The sequence below is a fragment of the Cetorhinus maximus genome, chromosome 1, assembly GCF_964194155.1.
Source record: "Cetorhinus maximus chromosome 1, sCetMax3.hap1.1, whole genome shotgun sequence".
Classification (NCBI taxonomy): domain Eukaryota; kingdom Metazoa; phylum Chordata; class Chondrichthyes; order Lamniformes; family Cetorhinidae; genus Cetorhinus; species Cetorhinus maximus.
The window spans coordinates 55,573,162-55,589,458 of record NC_135879.1 but is presented as its reverse complement, the minus strand read 5'-3'; positions in this window follow the sequence as shown (position 1 = coordinate 55,589,458).

The window sequence follows — 16,297 nt, the reverse complement described above, 5'->3', positions numbered from 1 at the left end:
GGGACCAAATGTAATATTTCTAAGTTCCCAGATGACCCAAAGCTAAGTGGGAATGTGTGTTGTGGGGAAGATGCAAAGCGGCTTCAAGAAGAATTGGGCAGACTTGGTGAGTAGGCAAGAACATGGCAGATGAAATATAATGTGGAGAAATGTGAGGTGATCCACTTTGGTAGGAGGAATGGATGTGCAGAATATTTCTTAAATGGTAAGAGATTAGAAAGCGTATATGTACAAAGGGACCTGGCTGTCCTCGTCAATAAGTCACTGAAAGCTAACACGCAGGTGCAGCAGGCAATTAAGAAGGCTACTGGTATGTTTGCCTTTATCGCAAGAGGATTTTAGTACAGGAGTAGCGAAGTCTTGCTTCAATTGTATAGAATCTTGGTTGGACCGCACCTGGAGTAGTGTGTGCAGTTTTGGTCCCCTTACCTTAGGAAGGATATTATTGCCATAGAGGGAGTGCAACAAAGGTTCACCAGACTTGTTCTCGGGATGATGGGACTGTTCTATGAAGAGAGATTGGGGAAACTGTGCCTGTATTCTCTAGAATTTGCCACTTCTCAAAGTTTGGGCACACAGGATGCCAATTGTAAAGGATATCCTTTAGAAACAATTATCTAGGGTTGCTATGGTATACTAAAGATCAGGTATAGTGGGAACTGATAAAAGGTCTGAAATTCTGGAGGATGCTGCTTCACCAGTACAAATGTGGTAGAGTGAAGAATGAGGGATAATCTCATTGAAACCTACAAATACTTAAAGGAACAGACAGGATAGATGCAGCTAAGATGTTTCCCCTGGTTGGGGAATCTAGAACCAGGGGACAATTTCAAAATAAGGGGAAGGACTGAGATGAGGAGAATTTATTTTACTCAGAATTGTGAACCTTTGGAATTTTCTATTCCAGATGGCTGTGGAAGCTCAGTCATTGAGTATGTTTAAAGCAAAGATTGACAAACTTCTAAATACCAATGATATAAAGGGATATGGGGAAAAAAGCATTGAAGTGGATGATCAGCCATAATGTATCGAATGGCAGGGCAGGCTTGACAGGCTGAATGGCCTACTCCTTCTCATATGTTCCTATCAAATAATTCAGCAAACTTAAGAGGTGGTTTAGCACATCGGTGTGAGTAGTGTCATTCCCAGGACCTGGCTATGGTCTGGACAAAATTTGATGACTTTATCAGGACTGTCAAGGTAAGGCTCATAATGGCTCATCTTCACATTTTTCTTACCCTGAAAAATGCCATCCAACACTATACTTTTGGCCAAGCAGCATCAATCTTTCCTACCTCTCTGCACAAGCACCATCTCCAATTACAATGGGCCACTTCAAAACTACCTTTTGCTTACACTCACTCCCTCAGTACCTGCTATTGCTCCTCATTAACTGGTGTTAGGTAATAATTACCGTTTTCTTAAACTCAGGATTTATACTGATTTAACATTCTAAACATTACTCAACCAGCTTCCTTTCTTGTTTTTCTAACTGCAAGGTAAATGCAGAAAATTTGCATTTTGTGAATGTTTTGCAATGGAAGAAAAAGAGAAAAACAAGCAATGATATTGCAAAACTGTGACACTTTAGTGTTATGCCTACCATCACAATATGGATGCAATGAATTAGTAAAAATATGCATTATTTATCAAAGGAATGTTCAAAGATAATACTCAATGATAATCTCTTAGAATTTCCTTAACTGTAATTTAGCCTATTATAAAATCATTTTCAGTATTTATCCTTAGATTGAAATAGATTGATATTTATTCTGTTTTCCTAAATGGGGTGATCATTTTCTAGGGGCAGAATTTTCTGCCTGTTGGGCGGGCGGGCCCGATCCAATCTCCGGCGGGCGGGGAGCCAATCCCCGCCGGAGAAGCGGGCCCCGCCTCCATTTTAAGTGGGCAGGCCAATTAAGGCCCGCCCAGTGTGACGTCCGCCGGGAAGTGCTATTCGCTTCCTTTTGCGGGCGGGGGAGTATTCCCCAAAAGCAAGAGTGCCCATTTGCACGAAAGAGCGCACATCTCCCTGTGGCAAAGTACTGCCTCAGGGAGATCGCTGACACTTTTAAAAATATTAAAAATAGAAAAAAAAAATTCCTTAACATGTCCCCCTCATGTGACAATATCACATGAGATGGGACATGTTCATAATTTACATAATAAGTTTATTAAACTTTTTAAACCCTGGTGGATGAGGTTCCATGTTTTTTCTATTGCCCGCCAGGGCTTCTGGCCTGCCGGCCAACCCGACGTCATCCCGCGTCATTTTACGCGTCGGTGAGCGGGCTCCGCCCCCTGCTCACCGATGGCAAAATTCTGCCTTGGAAGTTTGCTCTGGATATCGAGGCTTAAGCCTGAATTTTCAACTGTCTGTTATCCAAGGTGTGGAGTTCTCTACCATTGGAGCTCAATTTTTTTTGCACTCCAATGCAGTTTCTGGAAGGTTGGTAGTCTGACTTTAAACATGTAGGTGCTTCATTTTAAATGTAATTTTATGGGCAGAGACATTCTGCATGCCACTTCTCAAAGTTTGGGCACACAGGATGCCAATTGTAAAGGATATCCTTTAGAAACAATTATCTAGGGTTGCTATGGTATACTAAAGATCAGGTATAGTGGGAACTGATAAAAGGTCTGAAATTCTGGAGGATGCTGCTTCACCAGTACAAATGTGGTAGAGTGAAATGGTCACTAGGCTCTACAAATTGCATGGATGGGTGGACCTCATCAATCCACCTGCCATGATCAAGCCTGCTAAGATAGAATGGTGCACAAATGCTCCATTTTAAGTGCCTCAAGAATTTTCTGATTCAGTTAGGCTATTGTTATGTTTTGACTATGGGTCACTTTGCTCGCAAACCGATTGCACGCTTATCTGTCGGCAGGCAAGTTGATTACAATATACAGCAGGTGCTGAGACCAATATGAAATGAAGCACATACTATTTATTTACACAAACAACAGAGTATTAACATGATGTGTGCTTCCCCAGCCAGACCCTACTCTAGACTAACATTTACATGGCAGCCCACGCTACACAGCTATTGGGTCTTGCAGTCATGTGGTCAATCTGCTCACAGTCTCTTAAAGATGTATTACATCTCAGATTACCACATCCCTCCCCACTTTTCTTGAAAGTACATTTTACAATATATTAACTATTTACAAAAATGAACTACTTACAAAATTCAGTATCTCAGGAGGCTTTTTTAAATGTGTTGACAATCGTAGTTCTACGACTTCAAATGGTTTATCTGAGGCCTCCCTCTCAGGAGTTATCTGTCCACAAGGCTCTCCAGTAGGAACCTGCAAATTTGCTTCTTCAGCTCTCTCAGACTCAATGGGTTCTGCAGATAATTCCAAGGCAAGAAGAGTCCCTTCTATTTGTGGTGTAGACTCCAACGGGAATGTTTTCACACTCTTTCAGGCCTCATCACATGCACTCCACCTGCCCCTCTCCTCCTGTTCGACAATAGGAAAGGCAACTGTCAGGCAGGTTCTGAGAATTAGGATGTTGGGCAAGGCTAAATGCAACACAAAATGATCAGCCTCCAGTTGTGTAAAAAAAAAATTTTTCGAGGCCTTGCTGGTAATTTCGCTTTCTCTTCCTGCGTGTCTTCTTTTGATGGGTTTCCTTCTTGGCAGTGCTGACTTTCACCTCGGCTTCCTCTTCAACTTCCCTATTGGCCAGACTAGGCTCAGGTATGAGCTCAACTTGAGTGAACTCAGTGGTTGAGTCTTCCAGCATTTCCTTATCTGTCAGCTCCTTTGAAAACTCAGGGGTCTCTATTTTTAAGGCTTCTTGGCTTCCGCGGTACAAATTAGGATCTGAGGGAATCTTGCAATGTGCGAAAGTCCTTCAGTAGGTTTTCTTTTTCTTTTTGGAGTTTACTGACTTCAACTTGAACTCTGTCCTGAAACATCAGCTCTACAAGTTCCTTTTGTTCAGTCTTTACATACTTCCTTTTCCAAACAGCAACATTTTCTGCTTCTGATTGAGATCGGAGTAATCTCTCAAGATTGATCTCTCTTAACCAATTTCTTCCAAGGAGATTCAGTCCTCTGCCTGCTATCACCATGATGGGCAGATTTGCAGACTGGCTCTCGTATTGACTTGCATATACCTTTCACTTGTATGTTTTCACCAGTATATGTCTTTAGTCTAGCATCTGAGTTTTCCAGCTTTAGTGAGTGGCCTCCTCCATTCAGATACTGAAACGTGTGTTCCCTATGACTGTCGTCGATGCACCTGTGTCCACCTCCATTCGAAGGGGTTTTCTGTTGAGTTCTACTGTCACGTAGATTGGCTCTGTTTTACCCATTTTTAAATTGTGTGATGAGTAAATATCTGACCTTGTTTCTTCTGGCTCCTCCATTATAGAAATTTTACGACTTCTGCCTTTTGTTTGAACTTTGGCCTCAATCTTTCTTTACAATATCACATAATGTGCCCATTGCGATGACAGTAGAAACACTTGGTTCTTTTAAATTGTCATTCATTTGTAGGCTGTCTGGTTCCAATTCTGCTATTATGAATGTGGTTTTCATCTGTTAAGCTATTGCTTTTTGCTGGGTTGTTAATGGCAGCTGTTTCCCACTTGTCCATGGAGCTCTGTGCTTCTGCACCATTTCTAGCTGATGCGTCCCTCCCGGCGTCAAGAACAACGCCATTGTGAGCACCAACTTCAGGGCTTTACTGAAATCCCAATTTGTCTCAAATAGACCTGTTGCAGAAGATGTTTTCATTCCTGAAGGGTAGTCTAGATGATTTCAAAAGCTGGAGTCATATCTCAGGACTATTCAGGATCCTCTAGAAGAGATGGTTTTTTAGCAGATCACAAAGTTGTGGTACTTGAAATAGGAACCAGGCTGGGAGACTTCTAAGATGTAGCAGTTTCCAGGTTTAAAAAGGTGTGGGTCCACTGCCTTTTTCTGCTGCTGATGTCCTACAGCTGGTTCTGTGGTGACTGACCAGTTTCTATCTAGTTCTTGAGTTAAAGAGAATGTGTGGTCTAGGACTTAGGAGCAAGAGTAGGCCATTCAGCCGCTCAAGCCTGCTCCGAAATCCAATAAGATTATGGCTGATCTGGTCGTGGTCTGAACTCCACTTTGCCATTTTTCCTCCATAACCTTTGACTCCCTTGTCTTTCAAAAGTCTGTCTGTCACATGAGTAACTGCTATTGTCCACCTAGAATGGTTTGGAAGTGTTTGCTACATAATGGAAGAGAGATGATGGCCATTAACACCTACTTGTGATTGACTGGTTTCTGTGGCTCTCTTTTGTTAAATATCATGCTAGGAGACAGTGTGTCGAGGAATCTATAGATTTTGAGTTTTGAGTAAACCACAAGCAATAGCAGGTTTAAATCCCACAAATGGGTTTTGTCTTGGTATGTCCATTTAAGGGGGAGGCCCCCATTCATGGTTATTCAATCAGGAACGTTCCAGAGACAAGGCAGAAATTTTAAAAAGTCACCCGACCTTCTGCAACCATCTTAGGAGTCTTGTTAGTGTCTATTTTTAAATAAATGATGGTTCCAGAAAATCATACGCTAAATGCAGTCCATGTTTAAAATTATGTATACTGGACATGACACTGGAAATGAGGTGAGCCAAGTGGATCTTGTGTCAGAATATTTAGAGGAAAGTGATCATTGCATCATAGGATTTAGGTTGGTTATGGAAAGGGACAAGGAACAATTTAAAGTAAGAACAAATAACAGGGAGAAAGCCAACTTTAATGACGTAAGACTGGATCTGGCTCAGATAAATTGGAATCAAAGATTAGCAGGCAAAACTGTAACTGAACAATTGGCTGCCTTAAAGGAGAGGTGGTTCAAGTACAGTCATTGCATATTCCCATGGAGGGAAAAAGGTAGGATAAAAAAATTCAGAGTTCCCTGGATGACGAAAGAGATAGCGATTAAGATGAAGTAGAAAAAATGTGCTTATCACAGATGTCAAGTGGGTAATACAATTGCAAACCAGGCTGAATATGGAAAGTTCAGAGGGGAATTGAAACAGAAAATAAGAGAGGAAAAGAGAGAATATGAGAAGAGACCGGCAGCTAACATAAAAGGGAATGCCAAAGTCTTCTATAGGCATATAAATAGTAAAAGGGTGGTAAGAGGAGGAGTGAGGCCAATTGGGGACCAAAAGGAGATTTATGCATGGATTTAGGGACATGGTTGATGTATTAAATTAATATTTTGCATCTGCTTTTACCAAGGAAGAAGATGCTGCTCAGGTCATGGTGAAAAAGGAGGTAGATCAGACACATGAAGGGTTTAAAATTGGCAAGGAGGAGGCATTGGATGGGGTGCCTGTACTTAAAGTTGATCAGGCACCAGGATCAGATGAGATGCATCCAAGGATGCTGAAGGAATTGAGAATGGAAATTACAGAGGCATTGGCCATAATTTTCCAGGCTTCCTTGTACTCAGAGCTGTTGTTCAAAAAAGGGCATAAAAATAAGCCCAGCAACTACAGGCCAATCATTTTAACCTCAGTGGTGGGGAATCTTTTAGAAATCATTTGGGACAAATGAACATGCACCTAAGCAAATGTGGATTAATTAAGGAAAGTCAGCATGGATTTGTTAAGGGTAAATCATATATAACTAACTTCCTTGAGCATTTTGAAGAGGTAATATTGAGGGTTGGTGAGGGTAATGTTGTTGATATGGTATACATAGACTTCCGAAAGATATTTGATAAAGTGCCACATTACAGACGTGTGAGCCAAGTTAGAACTCATAGGATAACAGGGACAGTAGCAACATGGGTATGAAATTGGCTGAGTGTCAAGAAACAGAGAAGTGGTGAATGATTGTTTTTCAGATTGGAGAAGGTTTATAGAGTTCTCCAAGAATTGGTGTTAGGATCCTTGCTCTTCTTGATATATGTTAATGACCTAGACCTTGGTGTACAGGGCATAATTTCAAAATTTATGGATGTTATCAAACTTGGAAGTATTGTGAAGAGGAGATAGTATAGAACTTCAAAAGGACATTTCCAAGTTGGTAGAATGAGCGGACAAGTGGCAGATTAAATTTAATGCAGAGAAGTGTGAAGTGATTCATTTTGGTAAGATGAACATGGATAGATATAAAATGCTCAATTCTAAATGGGATGCAGGAGCAAAGGGAACTGAGTTTATTCGTGGAAAATCATTGAAGTTGGCAGAACAGGTTGAGAGCATGGTTAATAAAGCACATAACATCCTGTGCTTTATCAATAGGGACATAAGGGTTCAAAAACAAGGAAGTTATGTTAAATGTGTATAAAACACTGGCTTGGCCTCAACTGGAGTATTGCATCCAATTTCAGAAGGAAATTGAGTTACTTAAAAAGATTGGAGAAGTTCTGACTATTCTCCTTGCAGAAGCGTAGCTTGAGATTTGATTGAGATATTCAAGATTTGAGGGGCCTGGACAGGGTGTTTAGGGAAAATTTGTTCCAAATTGGTGGAAGGTATGAGAACCAGTGGGCACAGATTTGGCAAAAGAAACAATGGCGACATGAGGAAAACCTTTTCATGCGGCGACTGTTAGTAACTGGAATGCACTGCCTGAGAGTGGGATGGAGGCAGGGTCAGTGGAAGATTTCAGAAGGCAAGTGAATCGCTATCTGAAAAGGAAAAATTTGCAGGGCTATGGATAAAAGGCAGCGGCGTGGTACTAGATGAATTACTCTTTCAGAGGGGTAACCAAGACACAATTAGCCTAATAGCCTCTTCTGTGCTGTAACCATTCTGTGATCTTATGAGGGCTCCAAAATTGTCTAAGCTAGGTTACCATTGTACTCTTGCATAAATTCGTGAAGTTGTGCAAAGTTCTGTTTGGTTTTGTGGAGAAAGGGCATTAGAGCAGGAGTCACTATATTTTCCAATGCACCAGAATTCCACAATCCTTTAAGTGCCAATAGATTGAGTAGGAGGTACTCGAACCTAAGAATGAGCAACAGTCCTGAGCTAGCAAAACCTGTTGAAATTATTTAGTATCTGCTTCTCAATGCCTTACTTAGCACGAACAGAAACAGACCCGAGGGGAAGAATCCAGTGGTTTGAACTTAATATCATTACTTTGTCAACTTGGTTTATAACACATGGCTGACTTACATTCTCTCTCAAACTCAGAAATGAAACATAAGGTAAGTCTCCTCCACCACTGGACTTATATGTACTATACGATCAAACTAGAAAACTTTACAGGTTAGCAAACACTAAAATATAATCTGAATTGTGTTTTCAGAGAGGGCTGAATTTGAAGCAGCGAAAGCCGGATTGCCTCATTATACAGAAGCGTCATACCTGGCATGATGACGTTCGGTCATGAAGCCGACGTCATTACGCCAGTGCGCAATAGGTCGGTGGGCGGGGCAGCCCACCCGCCGTTTTCAAATTAAATAATGAAAGGCTGTTTACGCTTGTTACTGATCCAATTGGCAGCAATAATACATTCCCAATGCTATGATAAGGTGGGTGCACATGAAACACGCCTAGAGGGAAGCTCCATTTTTTTCAGGATCTCATGAAGAATGTGGATATAAAGGCTGGAGGTAGGTCCATGCCTGACTTTAGTTGGAGAAGCTGCTGGCTTTTTTTTTTAAACGAAATCTTTGCTGGCCGTAAACTTCTAATTATAACCGGGCCTATCCCTCAGGGGAGTGTCCAAAAAATTTGGTGATCCCTGCACCATTTGTGGTGATAAACAGTGTGCCCTATGGGCATTGCACATTCTTTGGGGGGAATACCTCCTCGGGTGCGGAGGAGAGGAGGAGGAGGCCAGCTGTACAGGGGCAGGAGCGTCATGATTTGGAGGAAGCTGCTGAGGAGGAGGAGGAGGAGGAGGAGGGGGGGGGGGGGGGCAGCAGTAGGCACTCGGGTTTAGGTGAAGGCTGCACCCCGCCAATGACGTTCACAGGGTGAGAATGTCACATCTTCAGTTGATGGAACGACAGTGTGTCCGTGGACTTTGCCTTTCACGAGAGACTGTCACATTCCTAGGTGACATGCTGGCGGCTGAGATTGCCTCCAGCTGTGTGGATGGCCAACTGATGTCATTGGCATTAAAAGTCAGCGTTGTGTTGAACTTTTTCAGCTCTGGGTCACCCAGCCTGCAGCACATCAATGCATAGAGGCCTTCAATGATGCCATGTAAGGGCATGTGCATTAGTATATCTCCTTCACTATAGACAATATCAGTCGACTGGGAAGAGCCAGAGGCTTTGCAGCCATGGCTAGTTTCCCAGGACTGCAAGGGGTCGTTGATTGTATCCATGTAGCCATCAAGGCACCGGCAGGGCAGCCAAGGCTTTTATGAACTTTAAGATATACTTCTCCATCAATGTGCAGATTGTGTGTGACAACCTTCAATGAGTCAGACAGGTGTGTACAAGGTACTTGAGAAGCACCCACGATCCATATATTCTCAGACGTTCCCCAGAGATGTTTACAGACTTGGATGCATTGGTTGGATGGCTGCTTGCAGACAAAGGTTACCCCCCGAAAAAGTGGCTGGTGACTCCAGTTTGAAGTGCTAGGATAGAACCTGAGCACCATTACAACGAAAGCCACGCGATGACCAGGTCCAGCATTGAGCAGACAGTTGGTCTGCTCAAGATGAAATTCAGGTGCCTGGACAGATCAGGTTGTTCTCTCCGATATGTACCAGTCAGAGTCTCCCTTATGTCAGTAGTCTTGTGCCCTGCACAACCTGGCCATCAGGGGAGGGACAACCCTTTCAGAGGAGGAATCGAGGGAGACAGCTTGTTCATCTGATGAGTCAAAGGAAGAGAAGGCTGAGCCACAGCAGGCAGATGTCCAGCCAGTTCCAGGGAATGTATTGATGGCTGTGCGACATGGGAAGCTCTGATCATCAGACAATTCCAATTGATGATTCTCTCCAATGCTATCAGCCTCGTGGTTCCTTCTCTGAGTACCTCAGACTTGAACATCATTACTGCATATGGGCAATGTTACTCAGCCAAACAATGTCAGTTGTTAGGATGCACATAATCATAGAATCCATTAATGGTATCGAGTGAATCTTTACCCATATGTTCACACACAGTTAATGAACGCATACAGTTGGATAATGTATGGAAGACAACATTTATTTATGTGCACAAGAAGACATGAACATGTGCAAGTGTCACAAAACAAAAAAGGCACCCAAAAGTGATTAATGTGTGGTTTTCTTGAATCCTTTCTGGGTGCTGCAGTGTGGTGCTCCCATTGCTGTCAGCTATGGTGAAACAGGCTGCTATCCTTTATGCCCCTTTGTCTGGGGTAACTTTGGCGGCTGTCCTCTGGTCACCTGAGTTCATGAGGGCCCTGGCATGGTGGAGTCTCCTGCATAGTGGCAGGATGCCCATCTGTCGACGCAGCACTTGAAGGTATCTGTGCCAATGGCAGAGGGGCAGAGGAGTGGGTTTCCCCATTGGAGGTGCCCTGAGAGATGCCCCCCCAAAGATGTCAGCTGCTGCTCAGCTGCCACCAGGAGGTCCATTTGGCCCTTCCTGCTTTCCTGAGAAGGACCAGAAGCTGGATGTGATTCCAGGCTCCTCAATGCCCTCTTGCCCTGGCTCTGGGCCTTATAGATCAGAGACCAGGCAATGGAGTGCAGGGCATATGCATACCCACTATCCTATCTGTGATCTGTTGGTCTGGCCCTCCATTACAGTTACCAGTCTGTCAATGGAGGGAGCTATGCTTTCTGTAATGTTGGTGATTGCAGCACTCATGGCCTGGATGGACTCCTCAAAAGCCTGTGCTAGAATGTGCAATACATCCACCACATCTCAACACACCCCAGGCTGCATGCCCAGCAACTGCCACCTAATGGACAACTCCAGAGGTTTATCACCAGTCTGGAGTTCAGTATGTAAGTCGTCTCCAGCACTCCGACTGCCAGAACCTGCTCCACCTCAGTCTCCAGCAGTGACACATGCAAGTGTGATGTGCTCTTACCAGTTTATGATTCCGCTACAGCCAAGGCACGCATACCCACTGAGGTGCATATCTGTGCTGGTGCTGGGTATGGAGCAAGGATGTGACACTGCATTCTGAGGTATCCTCTTCTTCCTCAGATGTTAATGTGGGACCCTTGGGGCTAGAGACAGCAGCTGCCGATGTTGCACCTGTGTAGGAAACAAAAGGAAAGAAAGTTAGAGGCATTTCAACCTTTGAGGTGAGTGTGCAGAGACATGCTTTGTTATTGCAAATGCTGGAACCATTGGAAGATGTGGCTCAGTATTTGAACCTTACACCATTCAACATAGAGGCACACCTTCCTCTCCAGTGCAGGAAAACCTTCAAAGTCAAGACCCATCAATGCTTCATTCCTGACAGCTTGCCAAGCCTCATGCACCCTCCCTTCACCAGTCCTCTTCACACGTATTTGTTAGAATTATAAAAATTCTCCCTTGCAATGTCACCATCCCGCGGCCTTCCTCCTAACTAGCCTCAGCCAATGGCCTGGCTGCAGTCATTGACTGCCAACTGCAGCATCTCCTCCTCAATGAGTCAATATGGCCAGTTTTGGCACAACATCTCTGATCCTGTTTCTCTCCCTGGCATTGTACACCTTCTTCATCTGCAAATAAAGAGGGGCATTGTAATAATGATTATGCTGTACTACAGTTATGCCTTCCAACATTTGGCCAATATGTACTTGATTGGCGGCATACTTTTCCCAATGCTCTCTGCCCACTAACGTGTTATATTCCCCCCACTCCACTACCACCCTAATAATCTCTGTGGCCTTGCAGAGTGGCATGCCTGAATAATGCCACCTTATACATTTTGTTAACAAATGAACACAGCCTTCCATGTATGTCCATCTCAAGAATGGTAACAGACTCACCCTTGCAGACCTCAGGAGGTCATTGGGCCACTTTCAGCGTTGAAGCCAGGTTCGCTGGACGACCCCAAGGCTGCTCACCTCCTTTGTGACCTTCATCCAGGCTGCTTTGGTCAGGCTGGGAGGTCTCACCTTCCTGTTAGCAGGCATGAGGACCTCCTGCCTATTACTACAGACATAGTCAAAGCTTGGGGCCGTCCTTGAACTTTTGCCCTTCCCACCTCTTGCTTCCTTCTCTTGGCCATCTGTGGAGAGACAGAGAGACTTAACAGCCTGATGGTCAATATCTCCATTAACGCTTAATGTTCATCAGGGTGATGGGTTAGCTGCATTTCAATGCTATTTCTTCGTTGGCAAAGGTCCTGAATGCTTCCGAGCTATATGAACAGTCATACACATTTATAAATAATCATTCACCTACAGAATGGTTAAATTAAATTCAAAATCTCCAACACAAAGTTCTGATATTTCCCGGTGCAGCTGCCACAGCCTGGGACCCTTTAAATGAATGGTTGTGACCTCCCTCCAGGTCACGGCCTGCTCCCTCTGTGCCCGGATGTCCCTCCTTCATTAGCTGATTGGGCACGCTGCCCACCATCTCCCAAAGCTGTTGGCCGGTCCCTGTAATGCGGACATTATTTGGCCATTCTATGTATTATTCAATGCCTTTCAAGTCGGGGGCAGCAGTCGGTGATCCACTGACTTCTGGAATGGACTCCCACCCACTGACAAGGTACGTTGTTTTTAAAGTAATCATTTAACTCTGAATGGTTGGACTCTTTTTAGAAGTTCAGGCAAAAATGTTATATACATCATCTGACACAAAATAATCTGGAAAAGGATGAATTCTTGGGTGGTGGTCACATGATCTTTAGGAGACCAAGACAAAGTTAATGTAAATGGACATTGAAACATTGATTTTTGAAAACTATTTGCCAGGAAGCAAAGTAGTAAAACATGGCCTTGTAGGGTACACATTTTGTTTTAAATAATACTGCCTGGATAGCAGTGAAATGATGGAATGTAAGAAATATAAACTTCCATTCACATAGACTCTGTAAAATGCTTATAATTACTTTTAGATGACACATTGTAAAATTTAACCTAGGCTTTGTATACATGTCACAGTTAAATGTATAGTTACACTTCTGACTGAAGCAGTAAAAGCACCATGACTTATGTTCTGTATATACTAAAAGTGACGTATAGTCTGTTAATATTGGTAGAAATGTTAATTTGATAAAATACAATGAATGCCAATTATTCAAAATATCAGCCAAATTAAGAAGTATCACACATTGCTATCTGACAAGTATTGAAAACACAGGTCATAAAAAAATATGTGACTGTTATCCCAGTCAGAAAAATAAACAAATTTGGCTTTTAGTTTAAGGACTGGGGACTGTGTTTTCTTCTTGTATGCAATGCGCTAAACTTGTTCCAGTTTATCGTGCAGGCACAATTCATCATGTTCATGCCTATTTACCTATTTATGCTTGTGCAGGTTGGGATCTTTGGATGAGCGTTTCTGCTTAAATTGAAATGGATAAAGTACAATATGCCCAATTTTGTAATTATCCCTTTATAGCAAGTGCAAAAATGGCCCTGAAGAAGTTTGCAAGTCTTGTTTGTCTGAATCAGTTACTTGAGCTCCTTATTGAAATGCTAACTCAAAGCATGAGTAGACTTGCATTCCTGGCTTATTGTGGAAGGGTAGGAAAAGAGTAAAAAAAACATTTCTATAAACTTCAAACTGGAGTAACAGTGGCTTTAATGATCAGTTTGACTCAGTTAGCATTGATCTTGCCTCTGAATTAATGCACTGCGTGTTCACATGTCACTCCAGAACTTGATCTAATACTTCTAAGGGAGTGTTGCAATGTTGGGGTTGTGATTCTGAGGCTGAAAATCTATGATTCTGCTTAGTGCTATAACTTTGGTGGAGTGAGAGTCGTATTTAAAGTGCCTTGTTCACAGGATGAGGCTATTTCCATAGCAGTGGTGGGTGTCCACACCAGCATCAATGCTTTGTTTATGTCTGCTAAATGGAGGGGAAGCAGCAAAATGTGATGCATGCCAGCCACTTGTTAGCAAAACCAATAGCCCTTCACCTAAACAAGTGCAAATATTTGAAATTTTATAAGGAGGCTGATACCATGGTGGTCATAACTTCAGTCTTGGAGTTGTTCTGATCCCCAGCTGATGATAGCACTGAACAAGCCTGATCCCAGGGTGGAACCCAGCTTGATAGATCCTAACTTTAATTTTTTTGTTTAGTTATGTAGAGAGGGGCTACTGAACAGAGTCACCAAAGTCAACTAATGAACTTCTAACAAAAGCATAAAGCATTTATTAAACAAGAAATGATGAACTATATTACAATACCTCTTCGCCCACAACTATACCTTTACAGATATATGTATAGATTTGTAAGGATGACACAAGTTACAAAAGCTATCTTTTACTCTAATGTCCACAGTAAGTACACTGTCCATGCACCAATAGGTGACCTGTGGTCAGACATACCACACTCTGAAACCATGTGACAGATGCTATGGATCTCTCCTCAACTCCCCACCCCCAGAAGCTTGTTACATTATGAGCTAACCAGTCTCACTGAACTCCATCTTTCACACAAGGGTTTCTAAACCCCACTGTCCCAGAACTCGCTTTGGAATCTTTTCTAAAAACCGACACTTTCTCTCAGACGCCTTCCGCAAGGGTTCATCTCTAGGGTTTTGAACTCTCCTTCCAATGTTCCTCTCCCCTGGGTTACCACATGCATTCAAGCTGTCTTCCACACGCTCCCTCTCACTGACTCAGCTGTCAATAGTACCACTGCTTCACATGCCTATAACAAAGAGTTACAGACCTTCAGTTGTCTTTGGATCTTTTGGCCCCTTGCAAGCTGTTCTTGCTTTAAATCTGCTTTCTGCAGCTTTTGTCTCTTTAAATCTGAATCTTGGAGTCTTTCTCTCTGCCCCTCACTCTTAACTTCACTTAACAAGACATTTTCCAGGTTCCTGTCCTTCCTTTGACTAGAAGATCTGCTTGGGACTTTCTCCTGTTCCACTCCCCTGGATTTTTGGATCCTTCCTTTAGTTTGGGACTGGCTATCTGCCCCTTTTGCTTCAATCCCAACTGGCAACTGTCTTCAAAACCAACTGAACTCAAACAGCTTCCAAACCAAGCTGCTGTTTCTAGTTTCTTCTGTGTGTCTGTGGGAGGAACCTGCCTCTCTAGACCCCTGTTGCTAGGCAACAGTGCAGTTTCTCTACTCTTGTGTTTGCTTTAGTTAGCTGCAGCAGTTGTAAAACTCATTAGAAATGCAGGCACCTTTTAAAGTGAAACTAAAACTCAACTTGACCTTTCTTAACACACACATACAGAAATACAAATCAAAGTTAAACTTTAAAGCTAAAACTCATTCCTGACATCTACAAATACAAATAACTTAGTTAAACTATCTCTATTTCCTAATAGAGTGTCTCAGGCCAAAAGCCCCACTTGCATTATACAAATGCCTCCATCTTAATGGCGGACAGTGCATCAAGAGTTCAGAAGAATGGGCTAATGGAATTTCTGAAGAATGGTGTCATCCCACTGGCCCAACTAGAATGAAAGGGGTAGATGCAGCTGCAGCCCACTCCTGATCCAGAGGAAATCTTAATAGTTATTTCTTCTGGATGAGGACCCAGCATTGCTGGGTTCGTCCCTCATTTCCTCCCTCCACCTAACCTCCCATTTTGGCAGTTACACTGGTAGTGAGGCTCAGCCCCCAAGGACATTTGGTGTTGTGGTTTGTCAAATGAGATACTAAGCTGAGACTCAGGGTAACCTGTTCACCTGTGGCACTATTCAGAGAAGAGCACATTTCTTGCACCCAGTCATCTTTCCTGTCTCAATACTGGCATCTACCCGGTTATGTGGAAAATTGCCCAGGAATGTCCTGTGCACAAAAAGCAGGAGTAATCCAACCCGGCCAATTACCACCTCATCAGTCTACTCTCCATCATCAGTAAAGTAATGGGAGGAGTCATCAACAGTGCTATCAAGTGCCATGTCCTTAGCAATAGCCTGCTCACCGACACCTGGTTTGGGTTCTGCCAGGGCCACTAAGCCCCTGACCTCATTATAGCCTTGGTTCAAACATGGACTAAAGAGCTGAACTCCTGAGGTGAGAGTGACTGCCCTTGACATCAAGGCAGCATTTGACCAAGTGTGGCATCAAGGAGCTCAAGCAAAACTGGAGTCAATGGGAATTGGGAGAAAACTCTGCTGGTTGGAGTCATAACTAGTACAAAGGAAAATGGTTGTAGTTGTTGGAGGTCAGTCATATCAGCTCCAGGACATCACTGCAGGAGTTCCACAGCGTAGTGTCCTCAGCCCAACCATCTTCAACTGCTTCATCAATGACCTTCCTTCCA